This window comes from Delphinapterus leucas, chromosome 15 (assembly GCF_059928025.1).
Source record: "Delphinapterus leucas isolate spDelLeu-1000000601 "Yukka" chromosome 15, BTC_Dleu_Yukka2, whole genome shotgun sequence".
Taxonomy (NCBI): domain Eukaryota; kingdom Metazoa; phylum Chordata; class Mammalia; order Artiodactyla; family Monodontidae; genus Delphinapterus; species Delphinapterus leucas.
Window position 1 is genome coordinate 70,330,410 of NC_143143.1, and position 20,101 is coordinate 70,350,510.

Below are 20,101 nucleotides of genomic sequence, written 5' to 3' on the forward strand. Positions count from 1 at the left end.
CATCCCCAGGGTTTACACCAGCGCTGGGCACAAAGTAAATGTTCAACACATATTTGCTGAATGGATGAAAGAACATATTTATTATGGCCTCTGATCTGATCTTTCCTTTCACGCAGAGATTGGCTCCCTACCTCACCCAGTCTGCACATATCCAAATCCTGTGTATCCTTCCGACCCAAATAAATGCCCAGTCTGACTCAAAGCCTTCTCTGACTCCCCATCCCTCCCCTTTCTGAACTTCCAAAGGCCTTTATCTTTCTCATCTTGGACACTTTTTATGGGCTACCTCATAATGGCACAATTCTCTGTGCACAGGTATTTATTTATATATATCTTATCGCCCCTGTAAATTCTTCAAGGGTAAGCTCTAGGTCATTTCCCCCCCAAGAGCATCGTGCCTTATAGAGCTGCTCAGTAATTCCTACTGAATAAAATGAAAAATTAAAGGTGGTATTAAACCTCTGATATCTTTTTTATTTTTTCAGTTGCCCCAGGTCTTAGTTGCGGCTCACGGACTCCTTAGTTGCGGCTCGCCGGCTCCTCAGCTGCAGCAGGTGGGCTCCTTAGTTGCGGCAGGTGGGCTCCTTAGTTGTGGCATGCAAACTCTTAGTTGCGGCATGCATGTGGGATCTAGCTTCCTGACCAGGGAGCCTGCAGGGAACCCGGGCCCCCTGCATTGGGAGCACAGAGTCTTAACCACTGCGCCACCAGGGAAGTCCCAAACCTTTGACATCTTAATATTAACCTCAGAAAGATTAAAATCAGTAATGATTTACCTCCATTCATCTTGGCCCAGTGATGCCCGATTCTTTAAAATTGTAGTATCTAACACTTAAATCATGCTTTCAATGTGTGAGGTATTGTTCCAAGGCATAACATAAATTAACTCATTTAATCCTCAACAAAACCATATGGGACAGGTATAATCTCCATTTTACAAATGAGGAAACTGAGGCATGGAGAGGGTCACACAGCCAGTGAGTGGCAGAGCTAGGATTCAAACCCAGTGGTCTGGTTAGAGAATCCATGCACTTAACCACTATGCTGGAGTGTCTTACGACTGCTGGGCAGCCTCCTATTCATAAAGCTAAATGTGACCTTCTGAGAAATTTACTTTGAAAATATTAGAGATGCGAGGATATTGATGGCAAGGAACTGTCCTCATCACGTGAAAGATGGTATTCCAGAAGGCAGTAAAAGTAGAGAACAGATGACAGAAGAGGAATGGAGGATGTGCAGCACAACACTGGGAAGGATAAATGCTGTTAAGAGATAGACAGCCTTGGACCTAAAACTGCAGGAGCATCTGTAAGAAGGAATGGAACAGAGAGGTAAACAGAAGCTCTGGCATGAAGTTATCATGGACAGAGCCCATATTCTAGATACAGTTGGTACTAAGATGGCACAACATAGAGAACGGCAGCAAACCGTACTGCTTAAGAATGTAGGGCTCAAACTGCCTAGGTTACTAGCTCTGAAATTACAGACAAGTAACTCCTTTGCCTGTTTCCTCAACTGTAAAATGGGCTAATATCAGCACTTAGCCACGAGGATCAAGGAGAATAATCCATGTATATTCATCAGGATGGGATTGGTTATGCTGCAGTTAAAATTCCTGTTTAAAAAACTCAGTGGTTTACACCGCCCCTCCCGGGAGCCTGTGCAGCCCGCCACTGCCAGGGTCCCATGATCCAGGGACAACTTCCCCGGGAGAACACAAGGCGCGCCTCAGGCTGCTGCAACGTCACGCTGGCCTCTGCCGCCACCGGCTCGCCCCGCATCCGTACCCCTCCCACCCCCATCCCCCAGCCTGAGTGAGCCAGAGCCCCCAAAGCAGCTGCTCCTTTAACCCCGTCCTGTCTGAGTGAAGAACAGACGCCCTCAGGAGACCTACACGCAGAGGCGGGGCCAAATCCAAAGCTGAACCCCCGGGAGCTGTGCGAACAAAGAAGAGAAAGGGAAATTTCTCCCAGCAGCCTCAGGAGCAGCGGATTAAATCTCCACAATCAACTTGATGTACCCTGCATCTGTGGAATACCTGAATAGACAAGGAATCATCCCAAATGGAGGAGGTGGACGTTGGGAGCAAGATATATTATTTTTTCCCCTCTTCCTCTTTTTGTGAGTGTGTATGTGTATGCTTCTGTGTGAGATTTTGTCTGTATAGCTTTGCTTTCACCATTTGTCCTAGGGTTCTGTCCGTCCATTTTTTTGTTTGTTTGTTTTGCTTAAAAAATTTTTTTTCTTAATAATTTTTTATTTTAATAACTTTATTTTATTTTATCCTCTTTCTTTCTATTTTTTTCTCCCTTTTATTCTGAGCCGTGTGGATGAAAGGCTCTTGGTGCTCCAGCCAGGAGTCAGTGCTGTGCCTCTGAGGTGGGAGAGCCAACTTCAGGACACTGGTCCACAAGAGACCTCCCAGCTCCACGTAATATCAAATGGCGAAAATCTCCCAGAGATTTCCATCTCAACGCCAAGACCCAGCTTCACTCAACGACCAGCAAGCTACAGTGCTAGACACCCTATGCCAAACAACTAGCAAGACAGGAACACAGCCCCATCCATTAGCAGAGAGGCTGCCTAAAATCATAATAAGGCCACAGACACCCCAAAACACACCACCAGACGTGGACCTGCCCACCAGAAAGACAAGATCCAGCCTCATCCACCAGAACACAGGCACTAGTCTCCTCCAACAGGAAGCCTACACAACCCACTGAACCAACCTTAGCCACTGGGGACAGACACCAAAAACAACAGGAACCACGAACCTGCAGCCTGCAAAAAGGAGACTCCAAACACAGTAAGATAAGCAAAATGAGAAGACAGAAAAACACACAGCAGATGAAGGAGCAAGATAAAAACCCACCAGACCTAACAAATGAAGAGGAAATAGGCAGTCTACCTGAAAAAGAATTCAGAATACCGATAGTAAAGATAATCCAAAATCTCGGAAATAGAATAGAGAAAATGCAAGAAACATTTAACAAAAACCTAGAAGAACTAAAGAGGAAACAAGCAATGATGAACAACACAATAAATGAAATTAAAAATACTCTAGAAGGGATCAATAGCAGAATAACTGAGGCAGAAGAACGGATAAGTGACCTGGAAGATAAAATAGTGGAAATAACTACTGCAGAGCAGAATAAAGAAAAAAGAATGAAAAGAACTGAGGACAGGGCTTCCCTGGTGGCGCAGTGGTTGAGAGTCCACCTGCCGATGCAGGGGACACGGGTTCGTGCCCCGGTCCGGGAAGATCCCACAGGCCACGGAGCAGCTGGGCCCGTGAGCCATGGCTGCTGAGCCTGTGTGTCCGGAGCCTGTGCTCCACAACGGGAGAGGCCACAACAGTGAGAGGCCCACGTACCACAAAAAAAAAAAAAAAAAAAAACTAAAAATAGAACTACCATACTACCCAGCAATCCCACTACTGGGCATATACCCTGAGAAAACCATAATTCAAAAAGTCATGTACCAAAATGTTCACTGCAGCTCTATTTACAATAGCCAGGACATGTAAGCTACCTAAGTGTCCATCATTGGATGAATGGATAAAGAAGATGTGGCACATATATACAATGGAATATTACTCAGCCATAAAAGGAAACGAAACTGAGATATTTGTAGTGAGGTGGATGGACCTAGAGTCTGTCATACAGAGTGAAGTAAGTCAGAAAGAGAAAAACAAATACCGTATGCTAACACATATATATGGAATCTAAGAAAAAAAAAAAAGATCATGAAGAACCTAGGGGTAAGACAGGAATAAAGACACAGACCTACTAGAGAATGGACTTGAGGACACGGGGAGGGGGAAGGGTAAGCTGTGACAAAGTGAGAAAGTGGCATGGACATATATACACTACCAAACGTAAAATACATAGCTAGTGGGAAGCAGCCGCATAGCACAGGGAGATCAGCTCGGTGGTTTGTGACCACCTAGAGGGGTGGGATAGGGAGGGTGGGAGGGAGGGAGACGCAAGAGGGAAGAGATATGGGAACATATGTATATGTATAACTGATTTACTTTGTTATAAAGCAGAAACTAACACACCATTGTAAAGCAATTATATTCCAATAAAGATGTTAAAAAAAAAAAAAGCTCAGTGGTTTAAAGCATGGGCTTGCTTACAACATGTAACTACCGCAGATTTTTTTCAGGAAAAAAAAAAGGTATCTGCCTAGAAGTGTCTCACATGACTTCCAGTCAAATTTCAGTATCCAAAGCAAGTCACAGAGCCATGCTCAACTTCAAGGCAATGGAGAAGTGCAAGCCTACCATGTACCCAAAAGAAAGAGAATATCGACGCACATCCCTAACCACCACCACACCACAAAAGAAGCTCAGACCACACGTGGCACACAGTAAGCACCCAATGACTGGTAGCTACTGTTATTATTATCATGACTATTGAGGGCTCTGGGAAAAACTTATTCTAATAACCCTAAGGCATAAAGCTGAATGAACATGCAGATGTGAAAACATCCTCTCATGCACGTTATTTGCAATAAAGCAAAGGTGAATTTCTAAGTATCTCACCGTGATATGATGGAGGGACATGCCAAAAAGTTTCTAGTAAGCAAAAAGTAGTAAACAAGAGTTACCAAAATAGTACCACTTATTCTGACTCCTTTAAGACATGTAAAATTTCAGTGACAATGTATTTCATTTTGCAGAATATATGAAAAAATTATGCAGCCTTTCACAAATTCACTTCTAATCTCAGAGCACTGCTTCCCCTACTCTCCCTGTAAGTTCTTAAGTGAAATCCTCCTGTGTGGGTTTTTAGGGCCCTAAGCATCAGAGTTAGGGAAAGAGTCTTATTTAGTGAAATGAGAGTTGAATTCTAATCCTAACTTGACCATAAACCAGTTCTATGACCTACCAAAATTTTTGGCTAGGACACAACTAGTTACTCTGTTCCATCATCCATAAGATGACAATATTGACTAGATGGCCTCTGAAACCCCTTCCAACTCTACTCTTTTGCAATCCTGAGAAACCAAAAAGAAGCTCTGCTTTAGCAGAATCTAGTTAAGACACTGAATCATGTAAGACTTGACAACACTTAAATCTTAAACTAGAAGTAACTGCCACAACCACAGCTATGATGGTAGCAACAGAGCTTAGTTCAAGAGTGAACAACGGAAGAAAAGTCAGGAGCACCCGGGGAGAGCCCTGATAGCATGAAATGTTGCAGGGAGAGCAGATAAGGGTGGACAGAGCATGACTATATGTGTAAATAAGGAGTCTGGTATTTGAGCATGGTTTATGAAATCAGTCTTTTAGTAACATCTCATACCACATTCCAGCCGTAGCTCTGCAAATCAGTGAAGGTGATAGGAACAAACCTGAAGCAAAGAGCCTCCAAAACTTCAAGACTTGGGATCTGTCAACTACCAGATCTCAATTCCAACAGACTGGGTTTTCCAATTCCTTAAGACGCCAAAGCAGTAGTCCAAATATGTGCCTAGGGATCAAGAACTTGAAATCCTTCGGAGAAAGTCAAACAAAAGAGCTCAAAGCTGCATGTTACAAAATGTTAAGCTCTCCCAATCAGTGATACTTGTGTCTCAGTTAAACAGTAGCCCCTGCCCATACAACCTACCATATACATTAACTCACTCTGAGAGTATAAGACTGTCCCCTACAACAGAATTTAAGGGAAAACAGTGCTGCTTTTTAATGAACACCAATGGAAAACAATACAACATTAATTCATGCCATAAACAAGAGACACTGCTGCATCAGTAATTTGCTCTTCCTGCAGCCCTATTTATGATCTTTAAGAAGCCTTCTGATTCTAACATCTGTGAGTGTATAAAGCATATGGGAACCCTCCTCACTGTCTCTCATGCTTCAAGAGTCACTGCTAAATGACTAAAAATCTCCTGCTTGAAAACTTAAAACCTGGCAAATAAATTTAATAAAATTACAATATGTTTAGAAAGATCCATTTTATTATGTCTAGACAGCATTCTAAAAAGCTATAATTCTACATGTGGATCTTCATTTACTTCTATAGCCATACTTCCTTCCACTTGTCAATCACAAAATAATTTCCAGTTCTACAATGAATATTAATCAATATATTAGAATCAATGCTATTCTTGATTTTAATGAGTTTAAAATCTGAAGTACAAGTAGATGGGGCTGGAGGCAGGGAAGCATATACAGCCCTGAATGAGTAAAAGAAATCCTTTCTTTTAACAAATCAATTTTTAAGTATATTGGAAGAGGACAGAGGATAAGGCTCAATCCTTCAAGGAAGCTTTGATGAAAATTATTTAAAAAAAAGATTATACCTTTATAAACTGAAAAACCAACCTCTAAGTAAGCTGGTAAACCAAAAATACTTTACATAGGAAAAATCTCCATTAACTAGTCTAAAGTAATGAGAACCCTCAATAACCAGCGTTTTATATTGAGAATTGAGTATTACACTTAAAAGCTGCCTGTGTTAAATCTTTATATGAAAGAAAAAAGCTTCAGCAGTCATGCTGAAAGACATGCATGTTAGTCACAGCCATGAAGGGTCATAAGGCCTCGCTGGAACAGCTACCTTGGTATTTGCAAAACCTTACAGGACACAGATCTAAATTTATTTTCTGATCCTATTATTTTCTTAACATCAAATCAACTTTTAGATAAAAATAAATAGGTAAGCACAAATGGAAAAAATAGTGCTAAACTTTATTATATGATTTGTTTAGTCTCATTTTAGCCTAAAGGACAGTCTTGTCCCATATTGTATTTTCCTTTCTAAGTGAAAAGAAAAAAAAAGTCCTCTATTTTCCCCAAAAAGCGGGGGGTGGGTGGGTGGCAGGGGTGTTAAAGGGTCTAGAGTTGTGCTGTCAAATGCCAGAGCCACTAGCCATATGTGGCTATTTAAACTAAAATTCACGGATATTAAATAAAAATTTAAATTCTGTTCCTCAGTCATACCAGCTACCTTTTAGGAGCTTCAAAAGCCACATGTGACTTGAAGTCCTGCATAGATATAGGACATGTTACATCGTAGTACAGAGTTCTACTGGACAATGATGATCTAGAACAATGTTTCTCAAATTTAAAGGTACACAAAGTCATCAGGATAGTTTGTTATAACACATACTACTGGGTCTCCACCCCGGGTAGTTTATTTCAGTTGTCTGGAACGGAGCCTAAAACCTGCATTTCTAACAAGCTCCAAGATGATACTGATACTGCCTATCATCTTGAGTAGTACTCTCTATGGTAAAGGACTAGCTTTTGTTTTTTCCTAATCCACCACTAACCAATACTTTTATAAAATACTAGAAAAGTTAATTATCAGGAAAAAATACTTTAAACAAGGACTATACCATAAACTTATACTCTTTAAATGATCAGATTCAACAGACAAATCGTTTTTCTAAAAAATGTAGTAAAAGCAGCTAAATACCTTCTCTCAAGTTCTGAACTTACCTCCTCACAGACAGGTAACAAACAGTTCACAGACCTGCACAGATCCAGACTAAGTGTGAGTAGCCCTTAGATCTAGAAGAACTTTTTTTTTACGATTATCTTTTTGGAGCTGATCATTAATGATCTCTTTCATATCCTCTACCATTTCCTCAAGGTATTTTTACAACTCCAGGCAAAAATGTTATTTCCATTAAGCAGAAACCTCCCCCCTGCCCAGTCCCTTAAAACAATAATACACAGGGTCTGCTCAAAGAAACAACCTGACAGGTCATCATTTATGTGATCCAAATCTGTCACATGATCAACAAAGATGATGGCTTGACTTTTTCATGCTAACCCAAGGTTGAATTTAGACCGCTAACACTGCAAAAGTTGGTAAGCCAAGATACACAATGATCATTAATAGAGTCTCTGCGTTAAATCACAGAAAATTTCTTTCGGTAAATAAAATCAACGATCTGGACCTACCTTTCCAGACACAATCCTTAAAAGGATTTCTTATGAATACTGATGATTTCCCCAAACCCAAAATGAACAGTCCAGGTACGTTTCTTTACTCTTGTATACTTAGAGAAGGAACATATCAAACAGAATCCCCTTTTAGGACTCAATGCCCTTCAGCAAACTACCTAAAGCTTAGGTGTTTTCCTCAATCCATATACCAAACCAAATAAACTGATTTTTCTTCTACTCAACTTCTGGTCTGGCCCAACAGATGGACTTCTATGAGAAAATCTCCAGGATAACTTCAGGTCGGCCACTTGCTAGAGACTACTCTTAAGAATTTTCTTATTGCTCTATAATTTTGTTTTACCAGTTTGTTTGACTATTACTTAAATAAATTATAAAATATGGCTCTGAGAACTTTAATATGTGATCCTTTTTCCTATAACAATATCTGGTTTAACAGAACTTCACATATATGCATGTTCTATATAAAATAAGGTTACATGCTCAATTAGACATTATTTTAAGAAAAATACCACTTAAAATTAACAACATTAACAGGAAAGTTACAAGGTATATATCTCATATAACATCTGAGGAATATAAAAACGGGGGGAGATTTTTTTTAAATGTACCATTTTAACCATTTTTTAAAATAAATTTATTTATTTATTTATTTTTGGCTGCGTTGGGTCCTCGCCGCTGCACAGCTGGCCCTCCCCAGCTGTAGCGAGTGGGGGCCACTCCTCATTCCGGTGGTGAGGCGTGGGCTTCTCATTGCAGTGGCCTCTCCTGCTGCGGAGCACGGGCGCGCGGGCTTCAGTAGCTGTGGCTCACAGGCTCCAGAGCACAGGCTTAGACCCACGTCCCCCGCACTGGCAGGCGGATTCCCAACCCCTGTGCCACCAGGGAAGCCCCATCTTTTTAATTGTTCTGCTTACAGTGTCAGAAAGAAAACCCTTTTCCTCCTAACATATCGAATGAAGCACTAACAGAATGAGTAAGAAGTAGAATCCAAAGCAAGATAACATCAGGAGCTTCTGCCACGGCCACCCCCTCCAGTCCCATCTGCAGAGGCAGATGGCTGGGATCGAGAGGCCCAGGACCCTCTAACACTGTCTTGTCACCTGCTCCAACCTTCACTCTATCAGGCTGCATGGGCAAAGGCATGGAACAGCTTCCTATGTATAACAATAAGGTAGGGAAGAATTTGGGGGTAACCCTTGCCTGGATGTCACCCTGAAGGATGCAGAAGGACTTCCCCAAGCCTAGGACAACTGATCCAGACTGAGACTGCAGGAACTGCTATAGGGCAAAAAAGATCCAAAGAAGTCAGCCTCTGGGCAAAAAACTTTTGCTCAAACAAAACAACTGTTTTGTAAGGACCTAAATCAATGACCCTTAATATTATTTTTGCATGCAGGTGGGAAGAGATGGGGGAGAGGAGAAGGTGGGAGCGGGGCGGCGGGGGGGGGGGGGGACCACAAATCCCTTTAAGAATCATAAGAAACGATGGATTGGCTTCCCATAAACATGCACACACAAACAATATTTTGCATACTATTTTGGGCAGTTCACAGATGAGCTAAAGACTCCCTTTGTGTCCATGAATCCCAAGATAAAAAGCATCAACCTAAATAGGTAGGAACCAAAGGTCAGTGCTACAATAGCTAGACCTTCATTTAACCTGAAGCTTGACCTTTTACAGAAAGACAATTTTAGAATTTAAAAATATAGATATTCCAAAAATAAAATGCCTTGATCACATAGCTGTACAAGAAAATCCAAAATATATTAAAAATTTTACTGATAATATATTTGATCCATAAAATTACATCAGTGAAAACGCCCTACAAGAATCTTTAATAGAGGAGTAAAAAAGTAGACAAACAGAAATCTCCCTTGGGAATTCCCTGGTGGTCCAGTTGTTAAGACTCCACGCTTCTGCTGCAGGGGGCACGGGTTCGATTCCTGGTGGGGAATAAGCACCAGCATGCCGCCCCACCAAAAAAAAAAAAAAGAGAGAAAAAGAAATCTCCCTTTACTCTTTCACAAAATTCAAACATGCACCCATCACTTTGTAAGTGTTGGGATTCATGTCCTGAAGTTATCTTAAAATTCTGCTTCCCAATTTTCCTGAAATTTTCAAACACTGTCTCAATATGTTGTTCTTCTGAAATAGCTAGTGGATAAAAGCACCATGGAAGTCTATTGAAAAATCAGGTTTTTTTCTTTGCTAAAAATTGTTAAGTCCTTCATTATTACTATAAAGAAAAAGGTTCATCAACTTTTAAAAACTCCTCAAAATATGAGCTATTTATGTCATATATTATCAAAGATCCTAACAGTCTCGATGGCAAATGACACAAAGAATAAAAGTAGGAGAATGTAACGAATCACTATTACAAACTAGAAAAACCAACTAATACAGGTAGCACAAGCAAAACTAAACATTTTTCTCTGGATTTTATGCAAATAATCTGGTTCAGAAATTGGAAAAGAGGTGGATATTTTAAAGTAACTCCGGTTTACTACCTTCAAGACTTTTATGGAAGTAACAGAATTTCTCATGAGCCTCCACAAAAGCCTCCACAAAATGAACTAAAGAGAAGAACATTTTGGCAAGGAAAAACTGACTGCATTCTCTCTCTGCACTTCATGGTTATTACTGTACTAGGCTAACTGTGAACTCCTAAGTGCCCTAGAAAGACCTCTCCTACACCATGGAGACAAGGGGGGGCCGGGTGCCCTCACTGTATTCCAACTTGCCTCTTCAGTGACAAATTCTCGAAATGGAGAAGTAAAAATGGACGGCTGTAGAGAACTCACGCAAAGTGTGCTAGTTAATCTACTACCATACCACGAAAGCATGACAGCACACCCCAGCTTTTTAAGAAATCTTTAGAGAGTGCTGGTGGTGAAAAGAATATGTGCTTTGGATCGAGATGATGTGGGTTCAAATTCTGACTCTAACCTGAACCAGCTTTGTGGCCTTGAACAAGTTATTTCGTTTCTTTGAGCTGCAGACCATGGAGCTCACGGAGTGGCTAAGAAAACGGGGATATTTTTTCTCATCTCTGTAGTCCCAGCACCTGGCTAAGTGCTGGACACAGACCAGGTATTCATTCATTCAATGCTAGTTTTTTTGCTTCCCTCACAAGTGTGTTATATTCTACTGCAAACAAAAATGTTCTCTAGGGAACAGAAATCTAAGCTGTAGCTATTTTCTATGTATTTTGAAGAGTTTTCAATATAGTAATAACCTGGTACAGGGGAATGCAGGCAGTCCCGTGGAATCCACTGTAGCTTTTCGCCTGAATTAGACTAAAGCTTTGTATGAGAGATGGAAGTATAAAGAGAAATACTAAATAATTTTTAAAAATAAAACGATTTCGGGGGAGAGGGATAAATTAGGAGTTTGGGATTAACAGACACACACTACTATATATAAAATAAACAAGGACCTACTGCATAGCACATGGAACGATATTCAATATCTTGTAATAACCTATAATGAATAAGAATCTCAAATATATGTATATATAACTGAATAATTTTGCTGTACACCTGAAACTAACACATCATAGCAAATCAACTATACTTCAATTAAAAGAAAATTTTCAAGAAACTCACTAATGGAGGTATGTTTTCTCTTAAAGGTAGTTGTTATCAGTTATTACCCAAAGTTTTATTTATTTATTTTTTCATCCTGCTGGCACCTGAGCTTATGTACATGAAATAAAATGGTATTGTTGGACAACTTAAAAAAAAAAATTTCAGGGCTTCCCTGGTGGCACAGTGGTTGAGAGTCCGACTGCTGATGCAGGGGACACGGGTTCGCGCCCCGGTACGGGAAGATCCCACATGCCGCGGAGCGGCTGGGCCTGTGAGCCATGGCCCCTGAGCCTGCGCGTCCAGAGGCTGTGCTCCGCAACGGGAGAGGCCACAACAGTGAGAGGCCCGCGTACCGCAAAAAAAAAAAAAAAAAATTCAAACCTTTCTATACTGGAGGGACAGAGAATAGGGTGAGAACATACTCTCCTCAGTTGATTTAGATACTGTCATTGTCCTAGATACTGTCATTGTCATATACCAAAGATATTTATGCAGGTAGAATCCTTAAATCCTAAAACCGGTTGAAAAGGGTTCAGAACATGAATCCACGTATGACTCCACTTGGTTATTACAAAGTCTTCCCATGAAAGTTGAAAAACATAGGCACCTGCAGTGAGAATCAAGCCTGAGATTGTGGAACCCTTTTTCCTCATGGTTTAACACAGGAAGACAGAACCACAAACTCTGCTTGGGGCATTTTCCTGACCCCCAGGGCAGCATTTAGGAGAACTGGAAGAAAAGCTGGTGAGGTCAGGGAAGGCCAAGGTCAAGAAGGGGGGACAGTGGTCACAGGGCTGGATGAGGAAGGGGGGGCGGTCGTCACAGGGCTGGATGAGGGGCAGACAGGGCTGGGGTCTCAGAAGGAAGAGGAGGAGGAGGCCAGAGCTCTGATTCTGAGGAGTTTAAGCTACACTCTTCCCCCACTGGTCACCACGTGGCCGCCTCTGGGGACAGTAACTTGGGAGGCAGCATTTGTGGTGATGTCCCATCAGCACCTCACACACAGCACGTCCTTCTGCCGGCCCTGCTCCTCTCCAGGGCCCCCCAAGCCAGGACACCCCCAGTCTGCCCATTTCTCCCCACTGCGGCCCCTCCCGTCCTGGCCACCAACATCTTGCCCGACCACTGGTCACTCTCCCTCGGCTCCCTCCTGCCCTCTGGCCACCATAGTCCACCCCTCCCCAGCAGCCAAAGGATCTTTCTAGAAAGCCAGTTGGACAAGCCCTTCCTTGCTTGGCCTCTGCAGCACTCTGAATGAAGTCCCGGCCTCTTATCACATCTCCAGCTGCTCTCTGGCTCCACCCTCTCGACACCCGCCCTGCCCTGCCCCCGCTGGACTCAGAGTCTCTGCCCCCAGCCATACATCCATCCAAGAAAACTGAAAAACGTCTTCGAAACTTCTCTAAATCAGAGATCCCCAAGACACAGTAGCCCAAGGGCCTGTTGTTTCTGATAGATTTTCTGTAATATAATAGCAAAACTCACAAATGAGATGTAGTTTCTAAAGAGGTCGGATTCTGCTTCAGATTTTCTTTGGTATTTGAAATAGTTATGAGAAAAGTAAATCAATAAATACAAAAAACGAACTGCCAAAGGATCTTCCAGAAATGTAGTAACGTCACTTGTGGCCTCCCACTTCACTTTCAACTGGCCATTCAATTTCTCCCGTGATTTGCCTGAAGTAATATACTGATGAGTTCAGAGAACTTCGGACTATACTAACAATAAATTATAAAAATATTTAGAAAGCTATAGAACATTAAAAAGTTGTGGGGAAAGTGATCATATTCCAAGACTTTGCAGTGCTATAACAGAAGAGCTAAATGTAAAAAGCAAAAATATAACTGCAGTATAAAAGATGAGACTCCAGGCAGACTGTAATACTGCGATGAGACACAGCTAATTTCACAACAGATCTAGATTTACTTTGCCCATGGCCACACTACAGCAAGAACAGTATCATAGTCTGGTTACTATATGGGAGAGTCCAAAGTTAGCAAAAAAAAAAAAAAAAAAAAAAAAAAAGGGCAGGGGGGGATTGTAAAGGTTAGCTTTTAATAGTCCATTAATCAAGAAAAAAACTTAAATAATTCATCTAGGAAATCTGCCCTGGGACAGAAAAGAAATCCAAAATTAACCTTTTTACAACTCCACATTTTCCCAGGCCTTTTGTTACAGTCATGCATTGCTTATATGAAACCACCTGTTCTGGTCGGCATAAACCCTTTTACTTGACATTTCATGCCTAATCATTTTATCACACATGGATCTCAAACCTTCTCTCTATTCCCAGAGAGCCACAAAGTTTAGAAAAACTATCTCCCTGAGGTTGCCAACCTGATCTTCCAATTTGGAATAGCAACAGATTCTCCTGTGCCATGCACAGTCGACGGGTACAAATCCCCAATAAGAAAGAGAGCTCATAATTAGCCCTGGGAACACAACACTGTGGCCCTTGTCTGGACTCTTCTAGGGGTCACAAGCATATCCCCTTAAAGTACGTCGAAATTTGGAGCCTACTGGGATGGTATTCCTACAAGCCATTTGCGAAACAATAGTCGAATCTCAGGCAATACTGCAGACACTCTAAAAATTGTAAAAAATGTTAAATGGGTATTTTCTCCGTTCATGGATCTGCTACACCAGAAATGAGCAGTGTGGAGAATAACGTGCACACACAGTCCCAAAGATGCCTGGAGATGCCAAGGATTCACTAGAAACCTTGGCCGGACTACTAATGGTCCATAAACCCTAATTTGGAGATCACGGGCCTACAGGTTCAAAATTGAATTATACTGCCTTATTAGATCACACACTACCGAAACCACAGTCACATCAATCATAACTGGAACTAGGAACACTTTAGGTACACAAATATGAGTCTGCTTATGCATTTTTAATTGGATCAAATAAAACAAGCTGCAAACAAACTCAAATTTCAATTATCTCACTAGTGAGGGGATTTCCTAACAGCGTCTTTTTAAAAACCAAGTAGCTGCCAACCCTCTACACATCTGACAGGCATAGCTCTGGAAATTTGGGAACAGTCTCCGTTACTTCTCAACAGCGAAGGAAATAAATACCCTGAAGGGGACAGATTCCGTTTTTGTTTTTGTTTTTTAAAGCTCAAACATGCAATCTAATAATGCACAAAACTTGGCTGCGGGGTTGCTGGACATCTCCAGGGTTCCAATTCTCGGGGCGAGTGCGCGCTAGTGCGTAAGAAGGGGGCGGAGGGGGTGCGCGCTCGGAGGACGCGCCGGGGCCCCCGCCCCCTCCCGGAGCAGCAGCCTGGCACCAGCCCACCCTCCTCCACCCCTGCAAAGAGACGCAGGACGCCAATAGAGCAACTTCTCCGCGGGGGCGGCGGCGCGAATAGCGGTCACCCCCGCCCCGCCGCTGCACGGCCGGGGGTCTCTCCTCGGCCGGGCCCCGGGGAGGCGGGAGGGAAGGGGGAGCCCTCCGCACGCCCCGCCCCCGCACGCCTGGCCCGGGGCCGGGGGCTGCCCGGACCCCCAACCCTCCGCGCGGCCCGCAGCGGCGCACTCCCAAGGACGGCCGCCTGGCCTGAGCGCGAGGCGGAGCGGAGCGCGGCGGAGGCCGGCCCCTCGCTTCAGGCCTCAGGCCGCCGCCTGCCCTCCGCCAGGCCGCCCGCCGCCGGCCCCGCTCGGACCCCGGCCCGGCCGGGCCTCGGCACCGCCGCATCCCCTCATCCTGGCTTCATTCATAGGGGCATCGCAGCCCGGCCGGCGGTGCGGGACCGGAGACCCGCGGACAAGACCGACCCGCCGAGGCCGGGAAGGAAAATAAAAAGTTAAGAGAAGAACTTACCTAAAATGGCTCCTGCAGCAGCCAAAATACAAACAGCTATTATTTGGTGAAGTTTAGCTCAGACACCCTGCAAGGACACCCTAACCCGTCTCGGGCCCGCCTTCCCTGCCATGCTATTGGGCTTCGCCGGCCCAAAACACAGAGTCATTGGTCAGCCTGGCTGCCGCTCAGACAGAAGCCCATTTCAAGCTTGCTTGCAGGGGCGAGTGATGGGCTCGCTCCATTGTGCTCGTATTTGCATGGATGTGATAGCGGCGCTGATTGGCCGGCGCCGGGGCCGCCCCGCCCCCTGCCTCGCGCCCCCCGCCTTAGAGACGCCGCTGCGCGCGGCCCCGCCCCCCGGGACAGAGCGGCGGGGCCACGGGGGCGGGGCGGGGCCGGGGTCCTGCGGGCCGAGGGGGCGGGGCGGGGTCCTGCAGCTGCAGACAGCGGGCAGGGGGCGGGGACCTGGAGCACGCGCGCGCGGGGCGGGGCGGGGGTTCAGCCAGCAGGTGGAGGTCTCGTAGGTAGCGGGCTAGCCATATGGAACACCCTGGGCTGGCGTCTCCGGGGCTGGGAGAGGTTGTGACTGGGGTGCCGCGACAGACAGATTCCGCTGGGGCCGAGGTCCCGTTGGTCAGGAAAAGAAGATTCCGAGAAGCCAGGCGAAGAGCCAAGGAGCCCCGAGCTCTGTCTCCAGCCGCATCCCTGCCGCTCCTCCTGGCTCCCGGGCACTCCTGGCACACGGGCTTCTTCCCAAGGACCCCCCGCACACCCGGGGAGTTTTTAGCCCCGGGGGTCTTGCGGCGCCTTGGATATACCTCCGTAAAATCAGGTGTCGAGCTATGGTGTGTTTATGTTCAGGCCTGTCTCCCTCACCATCCTTGTAGCATCCTCAAGGACAGGGCCCAGCATATGGCAGTGATTCAACTAATTGTTTAATATTCTTTAATTCGTTCGTTAGTAGCTAATTTTTGAATACCCACTAAATGCCAGGCATTGATCTAAGACAGGAGATACAGCGGTCAATAAGACAAAGACCTTGCTCTCGTGGAATGGACCTGCTAAGGAGAAAGAAAGACAATAAACAAATACAGGGGGAGAGGTAGTGATAAATGTTATAAAGAAAATAGATGCAGGCAGAAATGAATGGGGAGTTGGGCCTGTCTGGCTGAATACTCTGTATGGCATCCATTACTGCCCCCCTCCCAGATGTGGCAGTCACCTCACCACCTTACCCCCTGCTTGCCTCCATCACAGGTGTTTCCTTAACACCCACAAAAAATAAAATGGTTGGCTTCTGACTGTGGAGGCTCATTTTACCTTAATTAAAGTAGGAATGATCTGAGTCCTGATGATTCCAAGAGCTGTTTGTCTGATACTTTTAAGATGAACATGGTTTGACTTTGTCAGAGGTAGCTGTAATGATTTAGCAGAGCCTTACTGCACCCCCAGAGAGAGGATATTTTTAGTGTCTTTGAAACCCCAGCATTCCTATGATTTTCATCCCATGGCCCAACTCTCTTCCGAGGACCACTTCTTCACTTCTAGGCAGACACCAGAGATTTCTCCAGTTTGAAAATACAAAGATAGCAGCCCCCGCCCCCTGCCACCTGTCTACCTCACCTGTGCACATTTCTTTCATTTGACTCAAGATTGGCCAAGATGTATCACGGTCCTTCCCTCCTCCCTCCTCTTTCTTCCTTCCTTACACTAATATTTATTAAGCACCACCTATGTTCCAGGTCTGTTCTAGATATTAAACAAGGCAGACGACATCTCTGACCTCAGGGAGCTTATAGTCTAGCTGAGGACAAGGCAGAGTTTGACACATGGATCCTGAAGAACTCCAGTCCTGCCGAGCTGCTGGTGAGTGAGTATGCAGAGAGCTGCTTGTCCCCGCTGACTCTCCCAATGCAGAGCGGACTTGCTCTCCTGAACCAGCGGCTGCAGGAGCTGAAGCAGGACCAGACAGCTGGTAGCTACAGCCTCCTCAGTCTGACACCAGGATCAAGGGTCTAAAACTGCTCATGGGACTTGGGTTTGTGAACATTAGCTTCTGGAAAGGGGCTGGGAGCTGAGTTATATCAGAGGCAGACTTGGTGAGTCCAACATGGGAGTCGAGTGGCCCTCCTTTCACACAATCAAATCCTGTGCCCACAAAAGATGACATAGCACAAATGAGGTGGGGGAGGAATGGGACTCCAGGCAGAGGGAGGAGAGTGTGCGTGCCAAAGCATAAAAGCAAGGACACTGTTGTGAGGTGTGGGAGGGGGAGGGGGGAGGGAGGTAGATTTGTCAGTAATTCCTGTTCTTAAACTTGAGAAAAGTCAGTAGCACATAAGAAATTAAACACACGCAAAGACACAAATGTTATATCACTAAACAAGAAATCAATAGGAATGCATGATTGATTCACAAATGAATGGTACAGGTACAAGCAAAGGAAAGATTTGGTAGCTATACTCAGGAGAGGTAGCAGGCTTGACCTTCAAAGAGGTCGGTCTGTAGAACCGACCAAGGTTAGTGGAATCTGACCCTTAAAACACTTCCGTGGTATCCAGGGGCTGGAGGGGAAACACAGACAGCTAAGTGTCTTTTAGCTGTACCCATCCATGGAGACGTATTAGCCTGGGTTCTCCACAATGCAGAGGCTGATTCTGTAGGGCAGGAGTGAGAGGCAAAAGGAGTAAGGTAGGGGACTTTCTCCTTCTGCCAGTCCAGTGGGTAAGACTCTGTGCTCCCAATGCAGGAGCCTGGGTTTGATCCCTGGTCAGGGAACTAGATCCCACATGCTGCAACTAAAAAGAGCCCTATGCCACAACATAGATCTCATACATGGCAACGAAGATCCCACGTGCCACAACTAAGACCTGGTGCAGCCAAATAAATAAATAATTTTTTTTTTAAAGGAGTAAAGTAGGGAAGAGGGAAGAGCCATTACCAGGATGATTATTCATGTGGCCTCCACTAAGTGTGGCTGATTGCTCCCACTCAAGGGATTATCCTCTGAGAAGCCACATAAAATGAGTCTCAGTACAGCCTGTGGGAGAGGGAAGGGAAGGAAATTTATCCACCAGCTCATCTTGACTGAATTCTTATTCATTCCAGTTTTTCACGCATAGACGCCAAGTGGGGTTCTGTGGTGTCCCAAACTACAGTGTTAAGGAGTGTGCAGCAGGGCCATGGGGCAAAGGATTATCAGGATGCAGCTTTGTGGAACTGGAGCCCATGCAGAGCTGGATGCCACAGCAGCGGCTGGGACAGAGATGGCTGACACTAAGAGGCCCTGAAGTTCTGACGTGGGGGTGACATCAGTGATGCATGACTTTCTGTACCACATAGTACATCCATGTTTACAAAGGGCCCCAGAAGAGTAATCCTTAGGCGCTCTGAAGGGGAGACATGAGAGGGCTGCCAACAGTTCTGGAACTTTGTGACAGTAACTCTAAAAACACAAGTTGCATCCTGCCTGACCATGTTCTCTCTTGCCTTCCTGCCTCTGTTCACTTGTCTGTTTCCTCCATTTGACTGTGAGCTTCTATATTGTTCTTGTTTATATATCTCTGGCAGAGGAAAGGCTACTTTCCCCCGCCTATTTCATTTTCCTCCTAGGCTCATAGCAAAACTACATTTCTCAGTAATCAGATAGGTCCTTGTGACTGAACTCTAACGGAATCTGGACAGAAGTGACACAAATATATCCCATGTCTAAGCATCCCCTAAAACTTCCTGTGTGATCCTCCAAACTCTTCTCCTACCCTCATCTGCTGGCCAGATGCAGAACTATCCAGTGGAGGAATCAAGAGGCCCCAGAAAATGGCAATGGCATGAGTCTGCGTCACTAACTGACCGCATGGAGCAGAACCCGTGTGCTTCCCTGCACTGGGCTGTGCTATGAGGGAGAAATAAACTGTCAAAATGTCAAGTCACTGAAGTGTGAAGGTTGTTTGTTACGGCCATTAGTACACTCTGACTAATGCAGTTCTTATCTACATTCATTTGATTCTTTGTCCCTCCAGGGCAAGGACTATTTATTTGGCTTTGTAACTCAAGTACTAGTACAATGTCTGGCTACATAGTAGGAATTGCTCAAAGTATGAATGGATATGAATGAGCTGATACCTGAGCCTGGTCTAAAGCATCAAAGGTAGAATGGCAGGTAAGGTGGCAGGTGGAAAGTGTTCCACTCAGGAGACACAGCATGTGCTGCAGAGGCAGAGAGACTGGGGTGAACATATGCAATTCTCAGCAGTACAAATAGTTCATGATTTGAGAGTAAGATGGCTAGGGTGAGGCTAGAGAGAAGACAGGGGCCAGATTACAAAAGGTCTTATTCATTACATGAAGGGGTCTGAACTTTTTCCTACAAGAATCATTCAAACAGGGATGTGATACCATCAAGTTTATGTTTTAGAAAGATCTCTAAAGCAGCCTAGAAGAAGGATGGATTAGAAAGGAAGAGGCCAAAATGTGGATTTCTTTAAAGTAACATTTCCCTTTGCTCTAAATCATTCTTCTCATGAGATGCTCCACTAAAAAGAGTTTGGGGGTCAGGTTGGTTTGGACATTGTGTATACTTGAGCCCCTCTTGGAAGCTCCCATTGTTCATTAAAAACTCTGAGAAGTCCTGCATTAACGAAATCTGTTAAACTTTAACATAATATTTCTCAAAATTATTTGGCCCTTTTCATTTAATACCTATTTAAACTAGTATTAGGATTAGATTTGCCTACATATCACACACACACAAAAGGACAAAGGGCATTAGTAACA

At 44.4% G+C, this 20,101-nt stretch overlaps 1 protein-coding gene across 2 annotated transcripts in view; it reads right to left on the reverse strand.

The window, feature by feature from the left end:
- Positions 1–15,522, reverse strand: part of CHD6 (chromodomain helicase DNA binding protein 6) — a 211,541-nt gene extending 196,019 nt beyond the window's left edge. Inside the window, exon 1 of one of the 2 annotated variants that reach the window (XR_016387920.1) lies at positions 15,347–15,522. The gene's annotated coding sequence lies outside the window, so the exon portion shown is untranslated. The remainder of the gene's footprint in view (positions 1–15,346) is intronic. The other variant, XM_022592389.3, reaches the window with a different exon arrangement.
- Between the last annotated feature and the right edge of the window lie 4,579 nt (positions 15,523–20,101).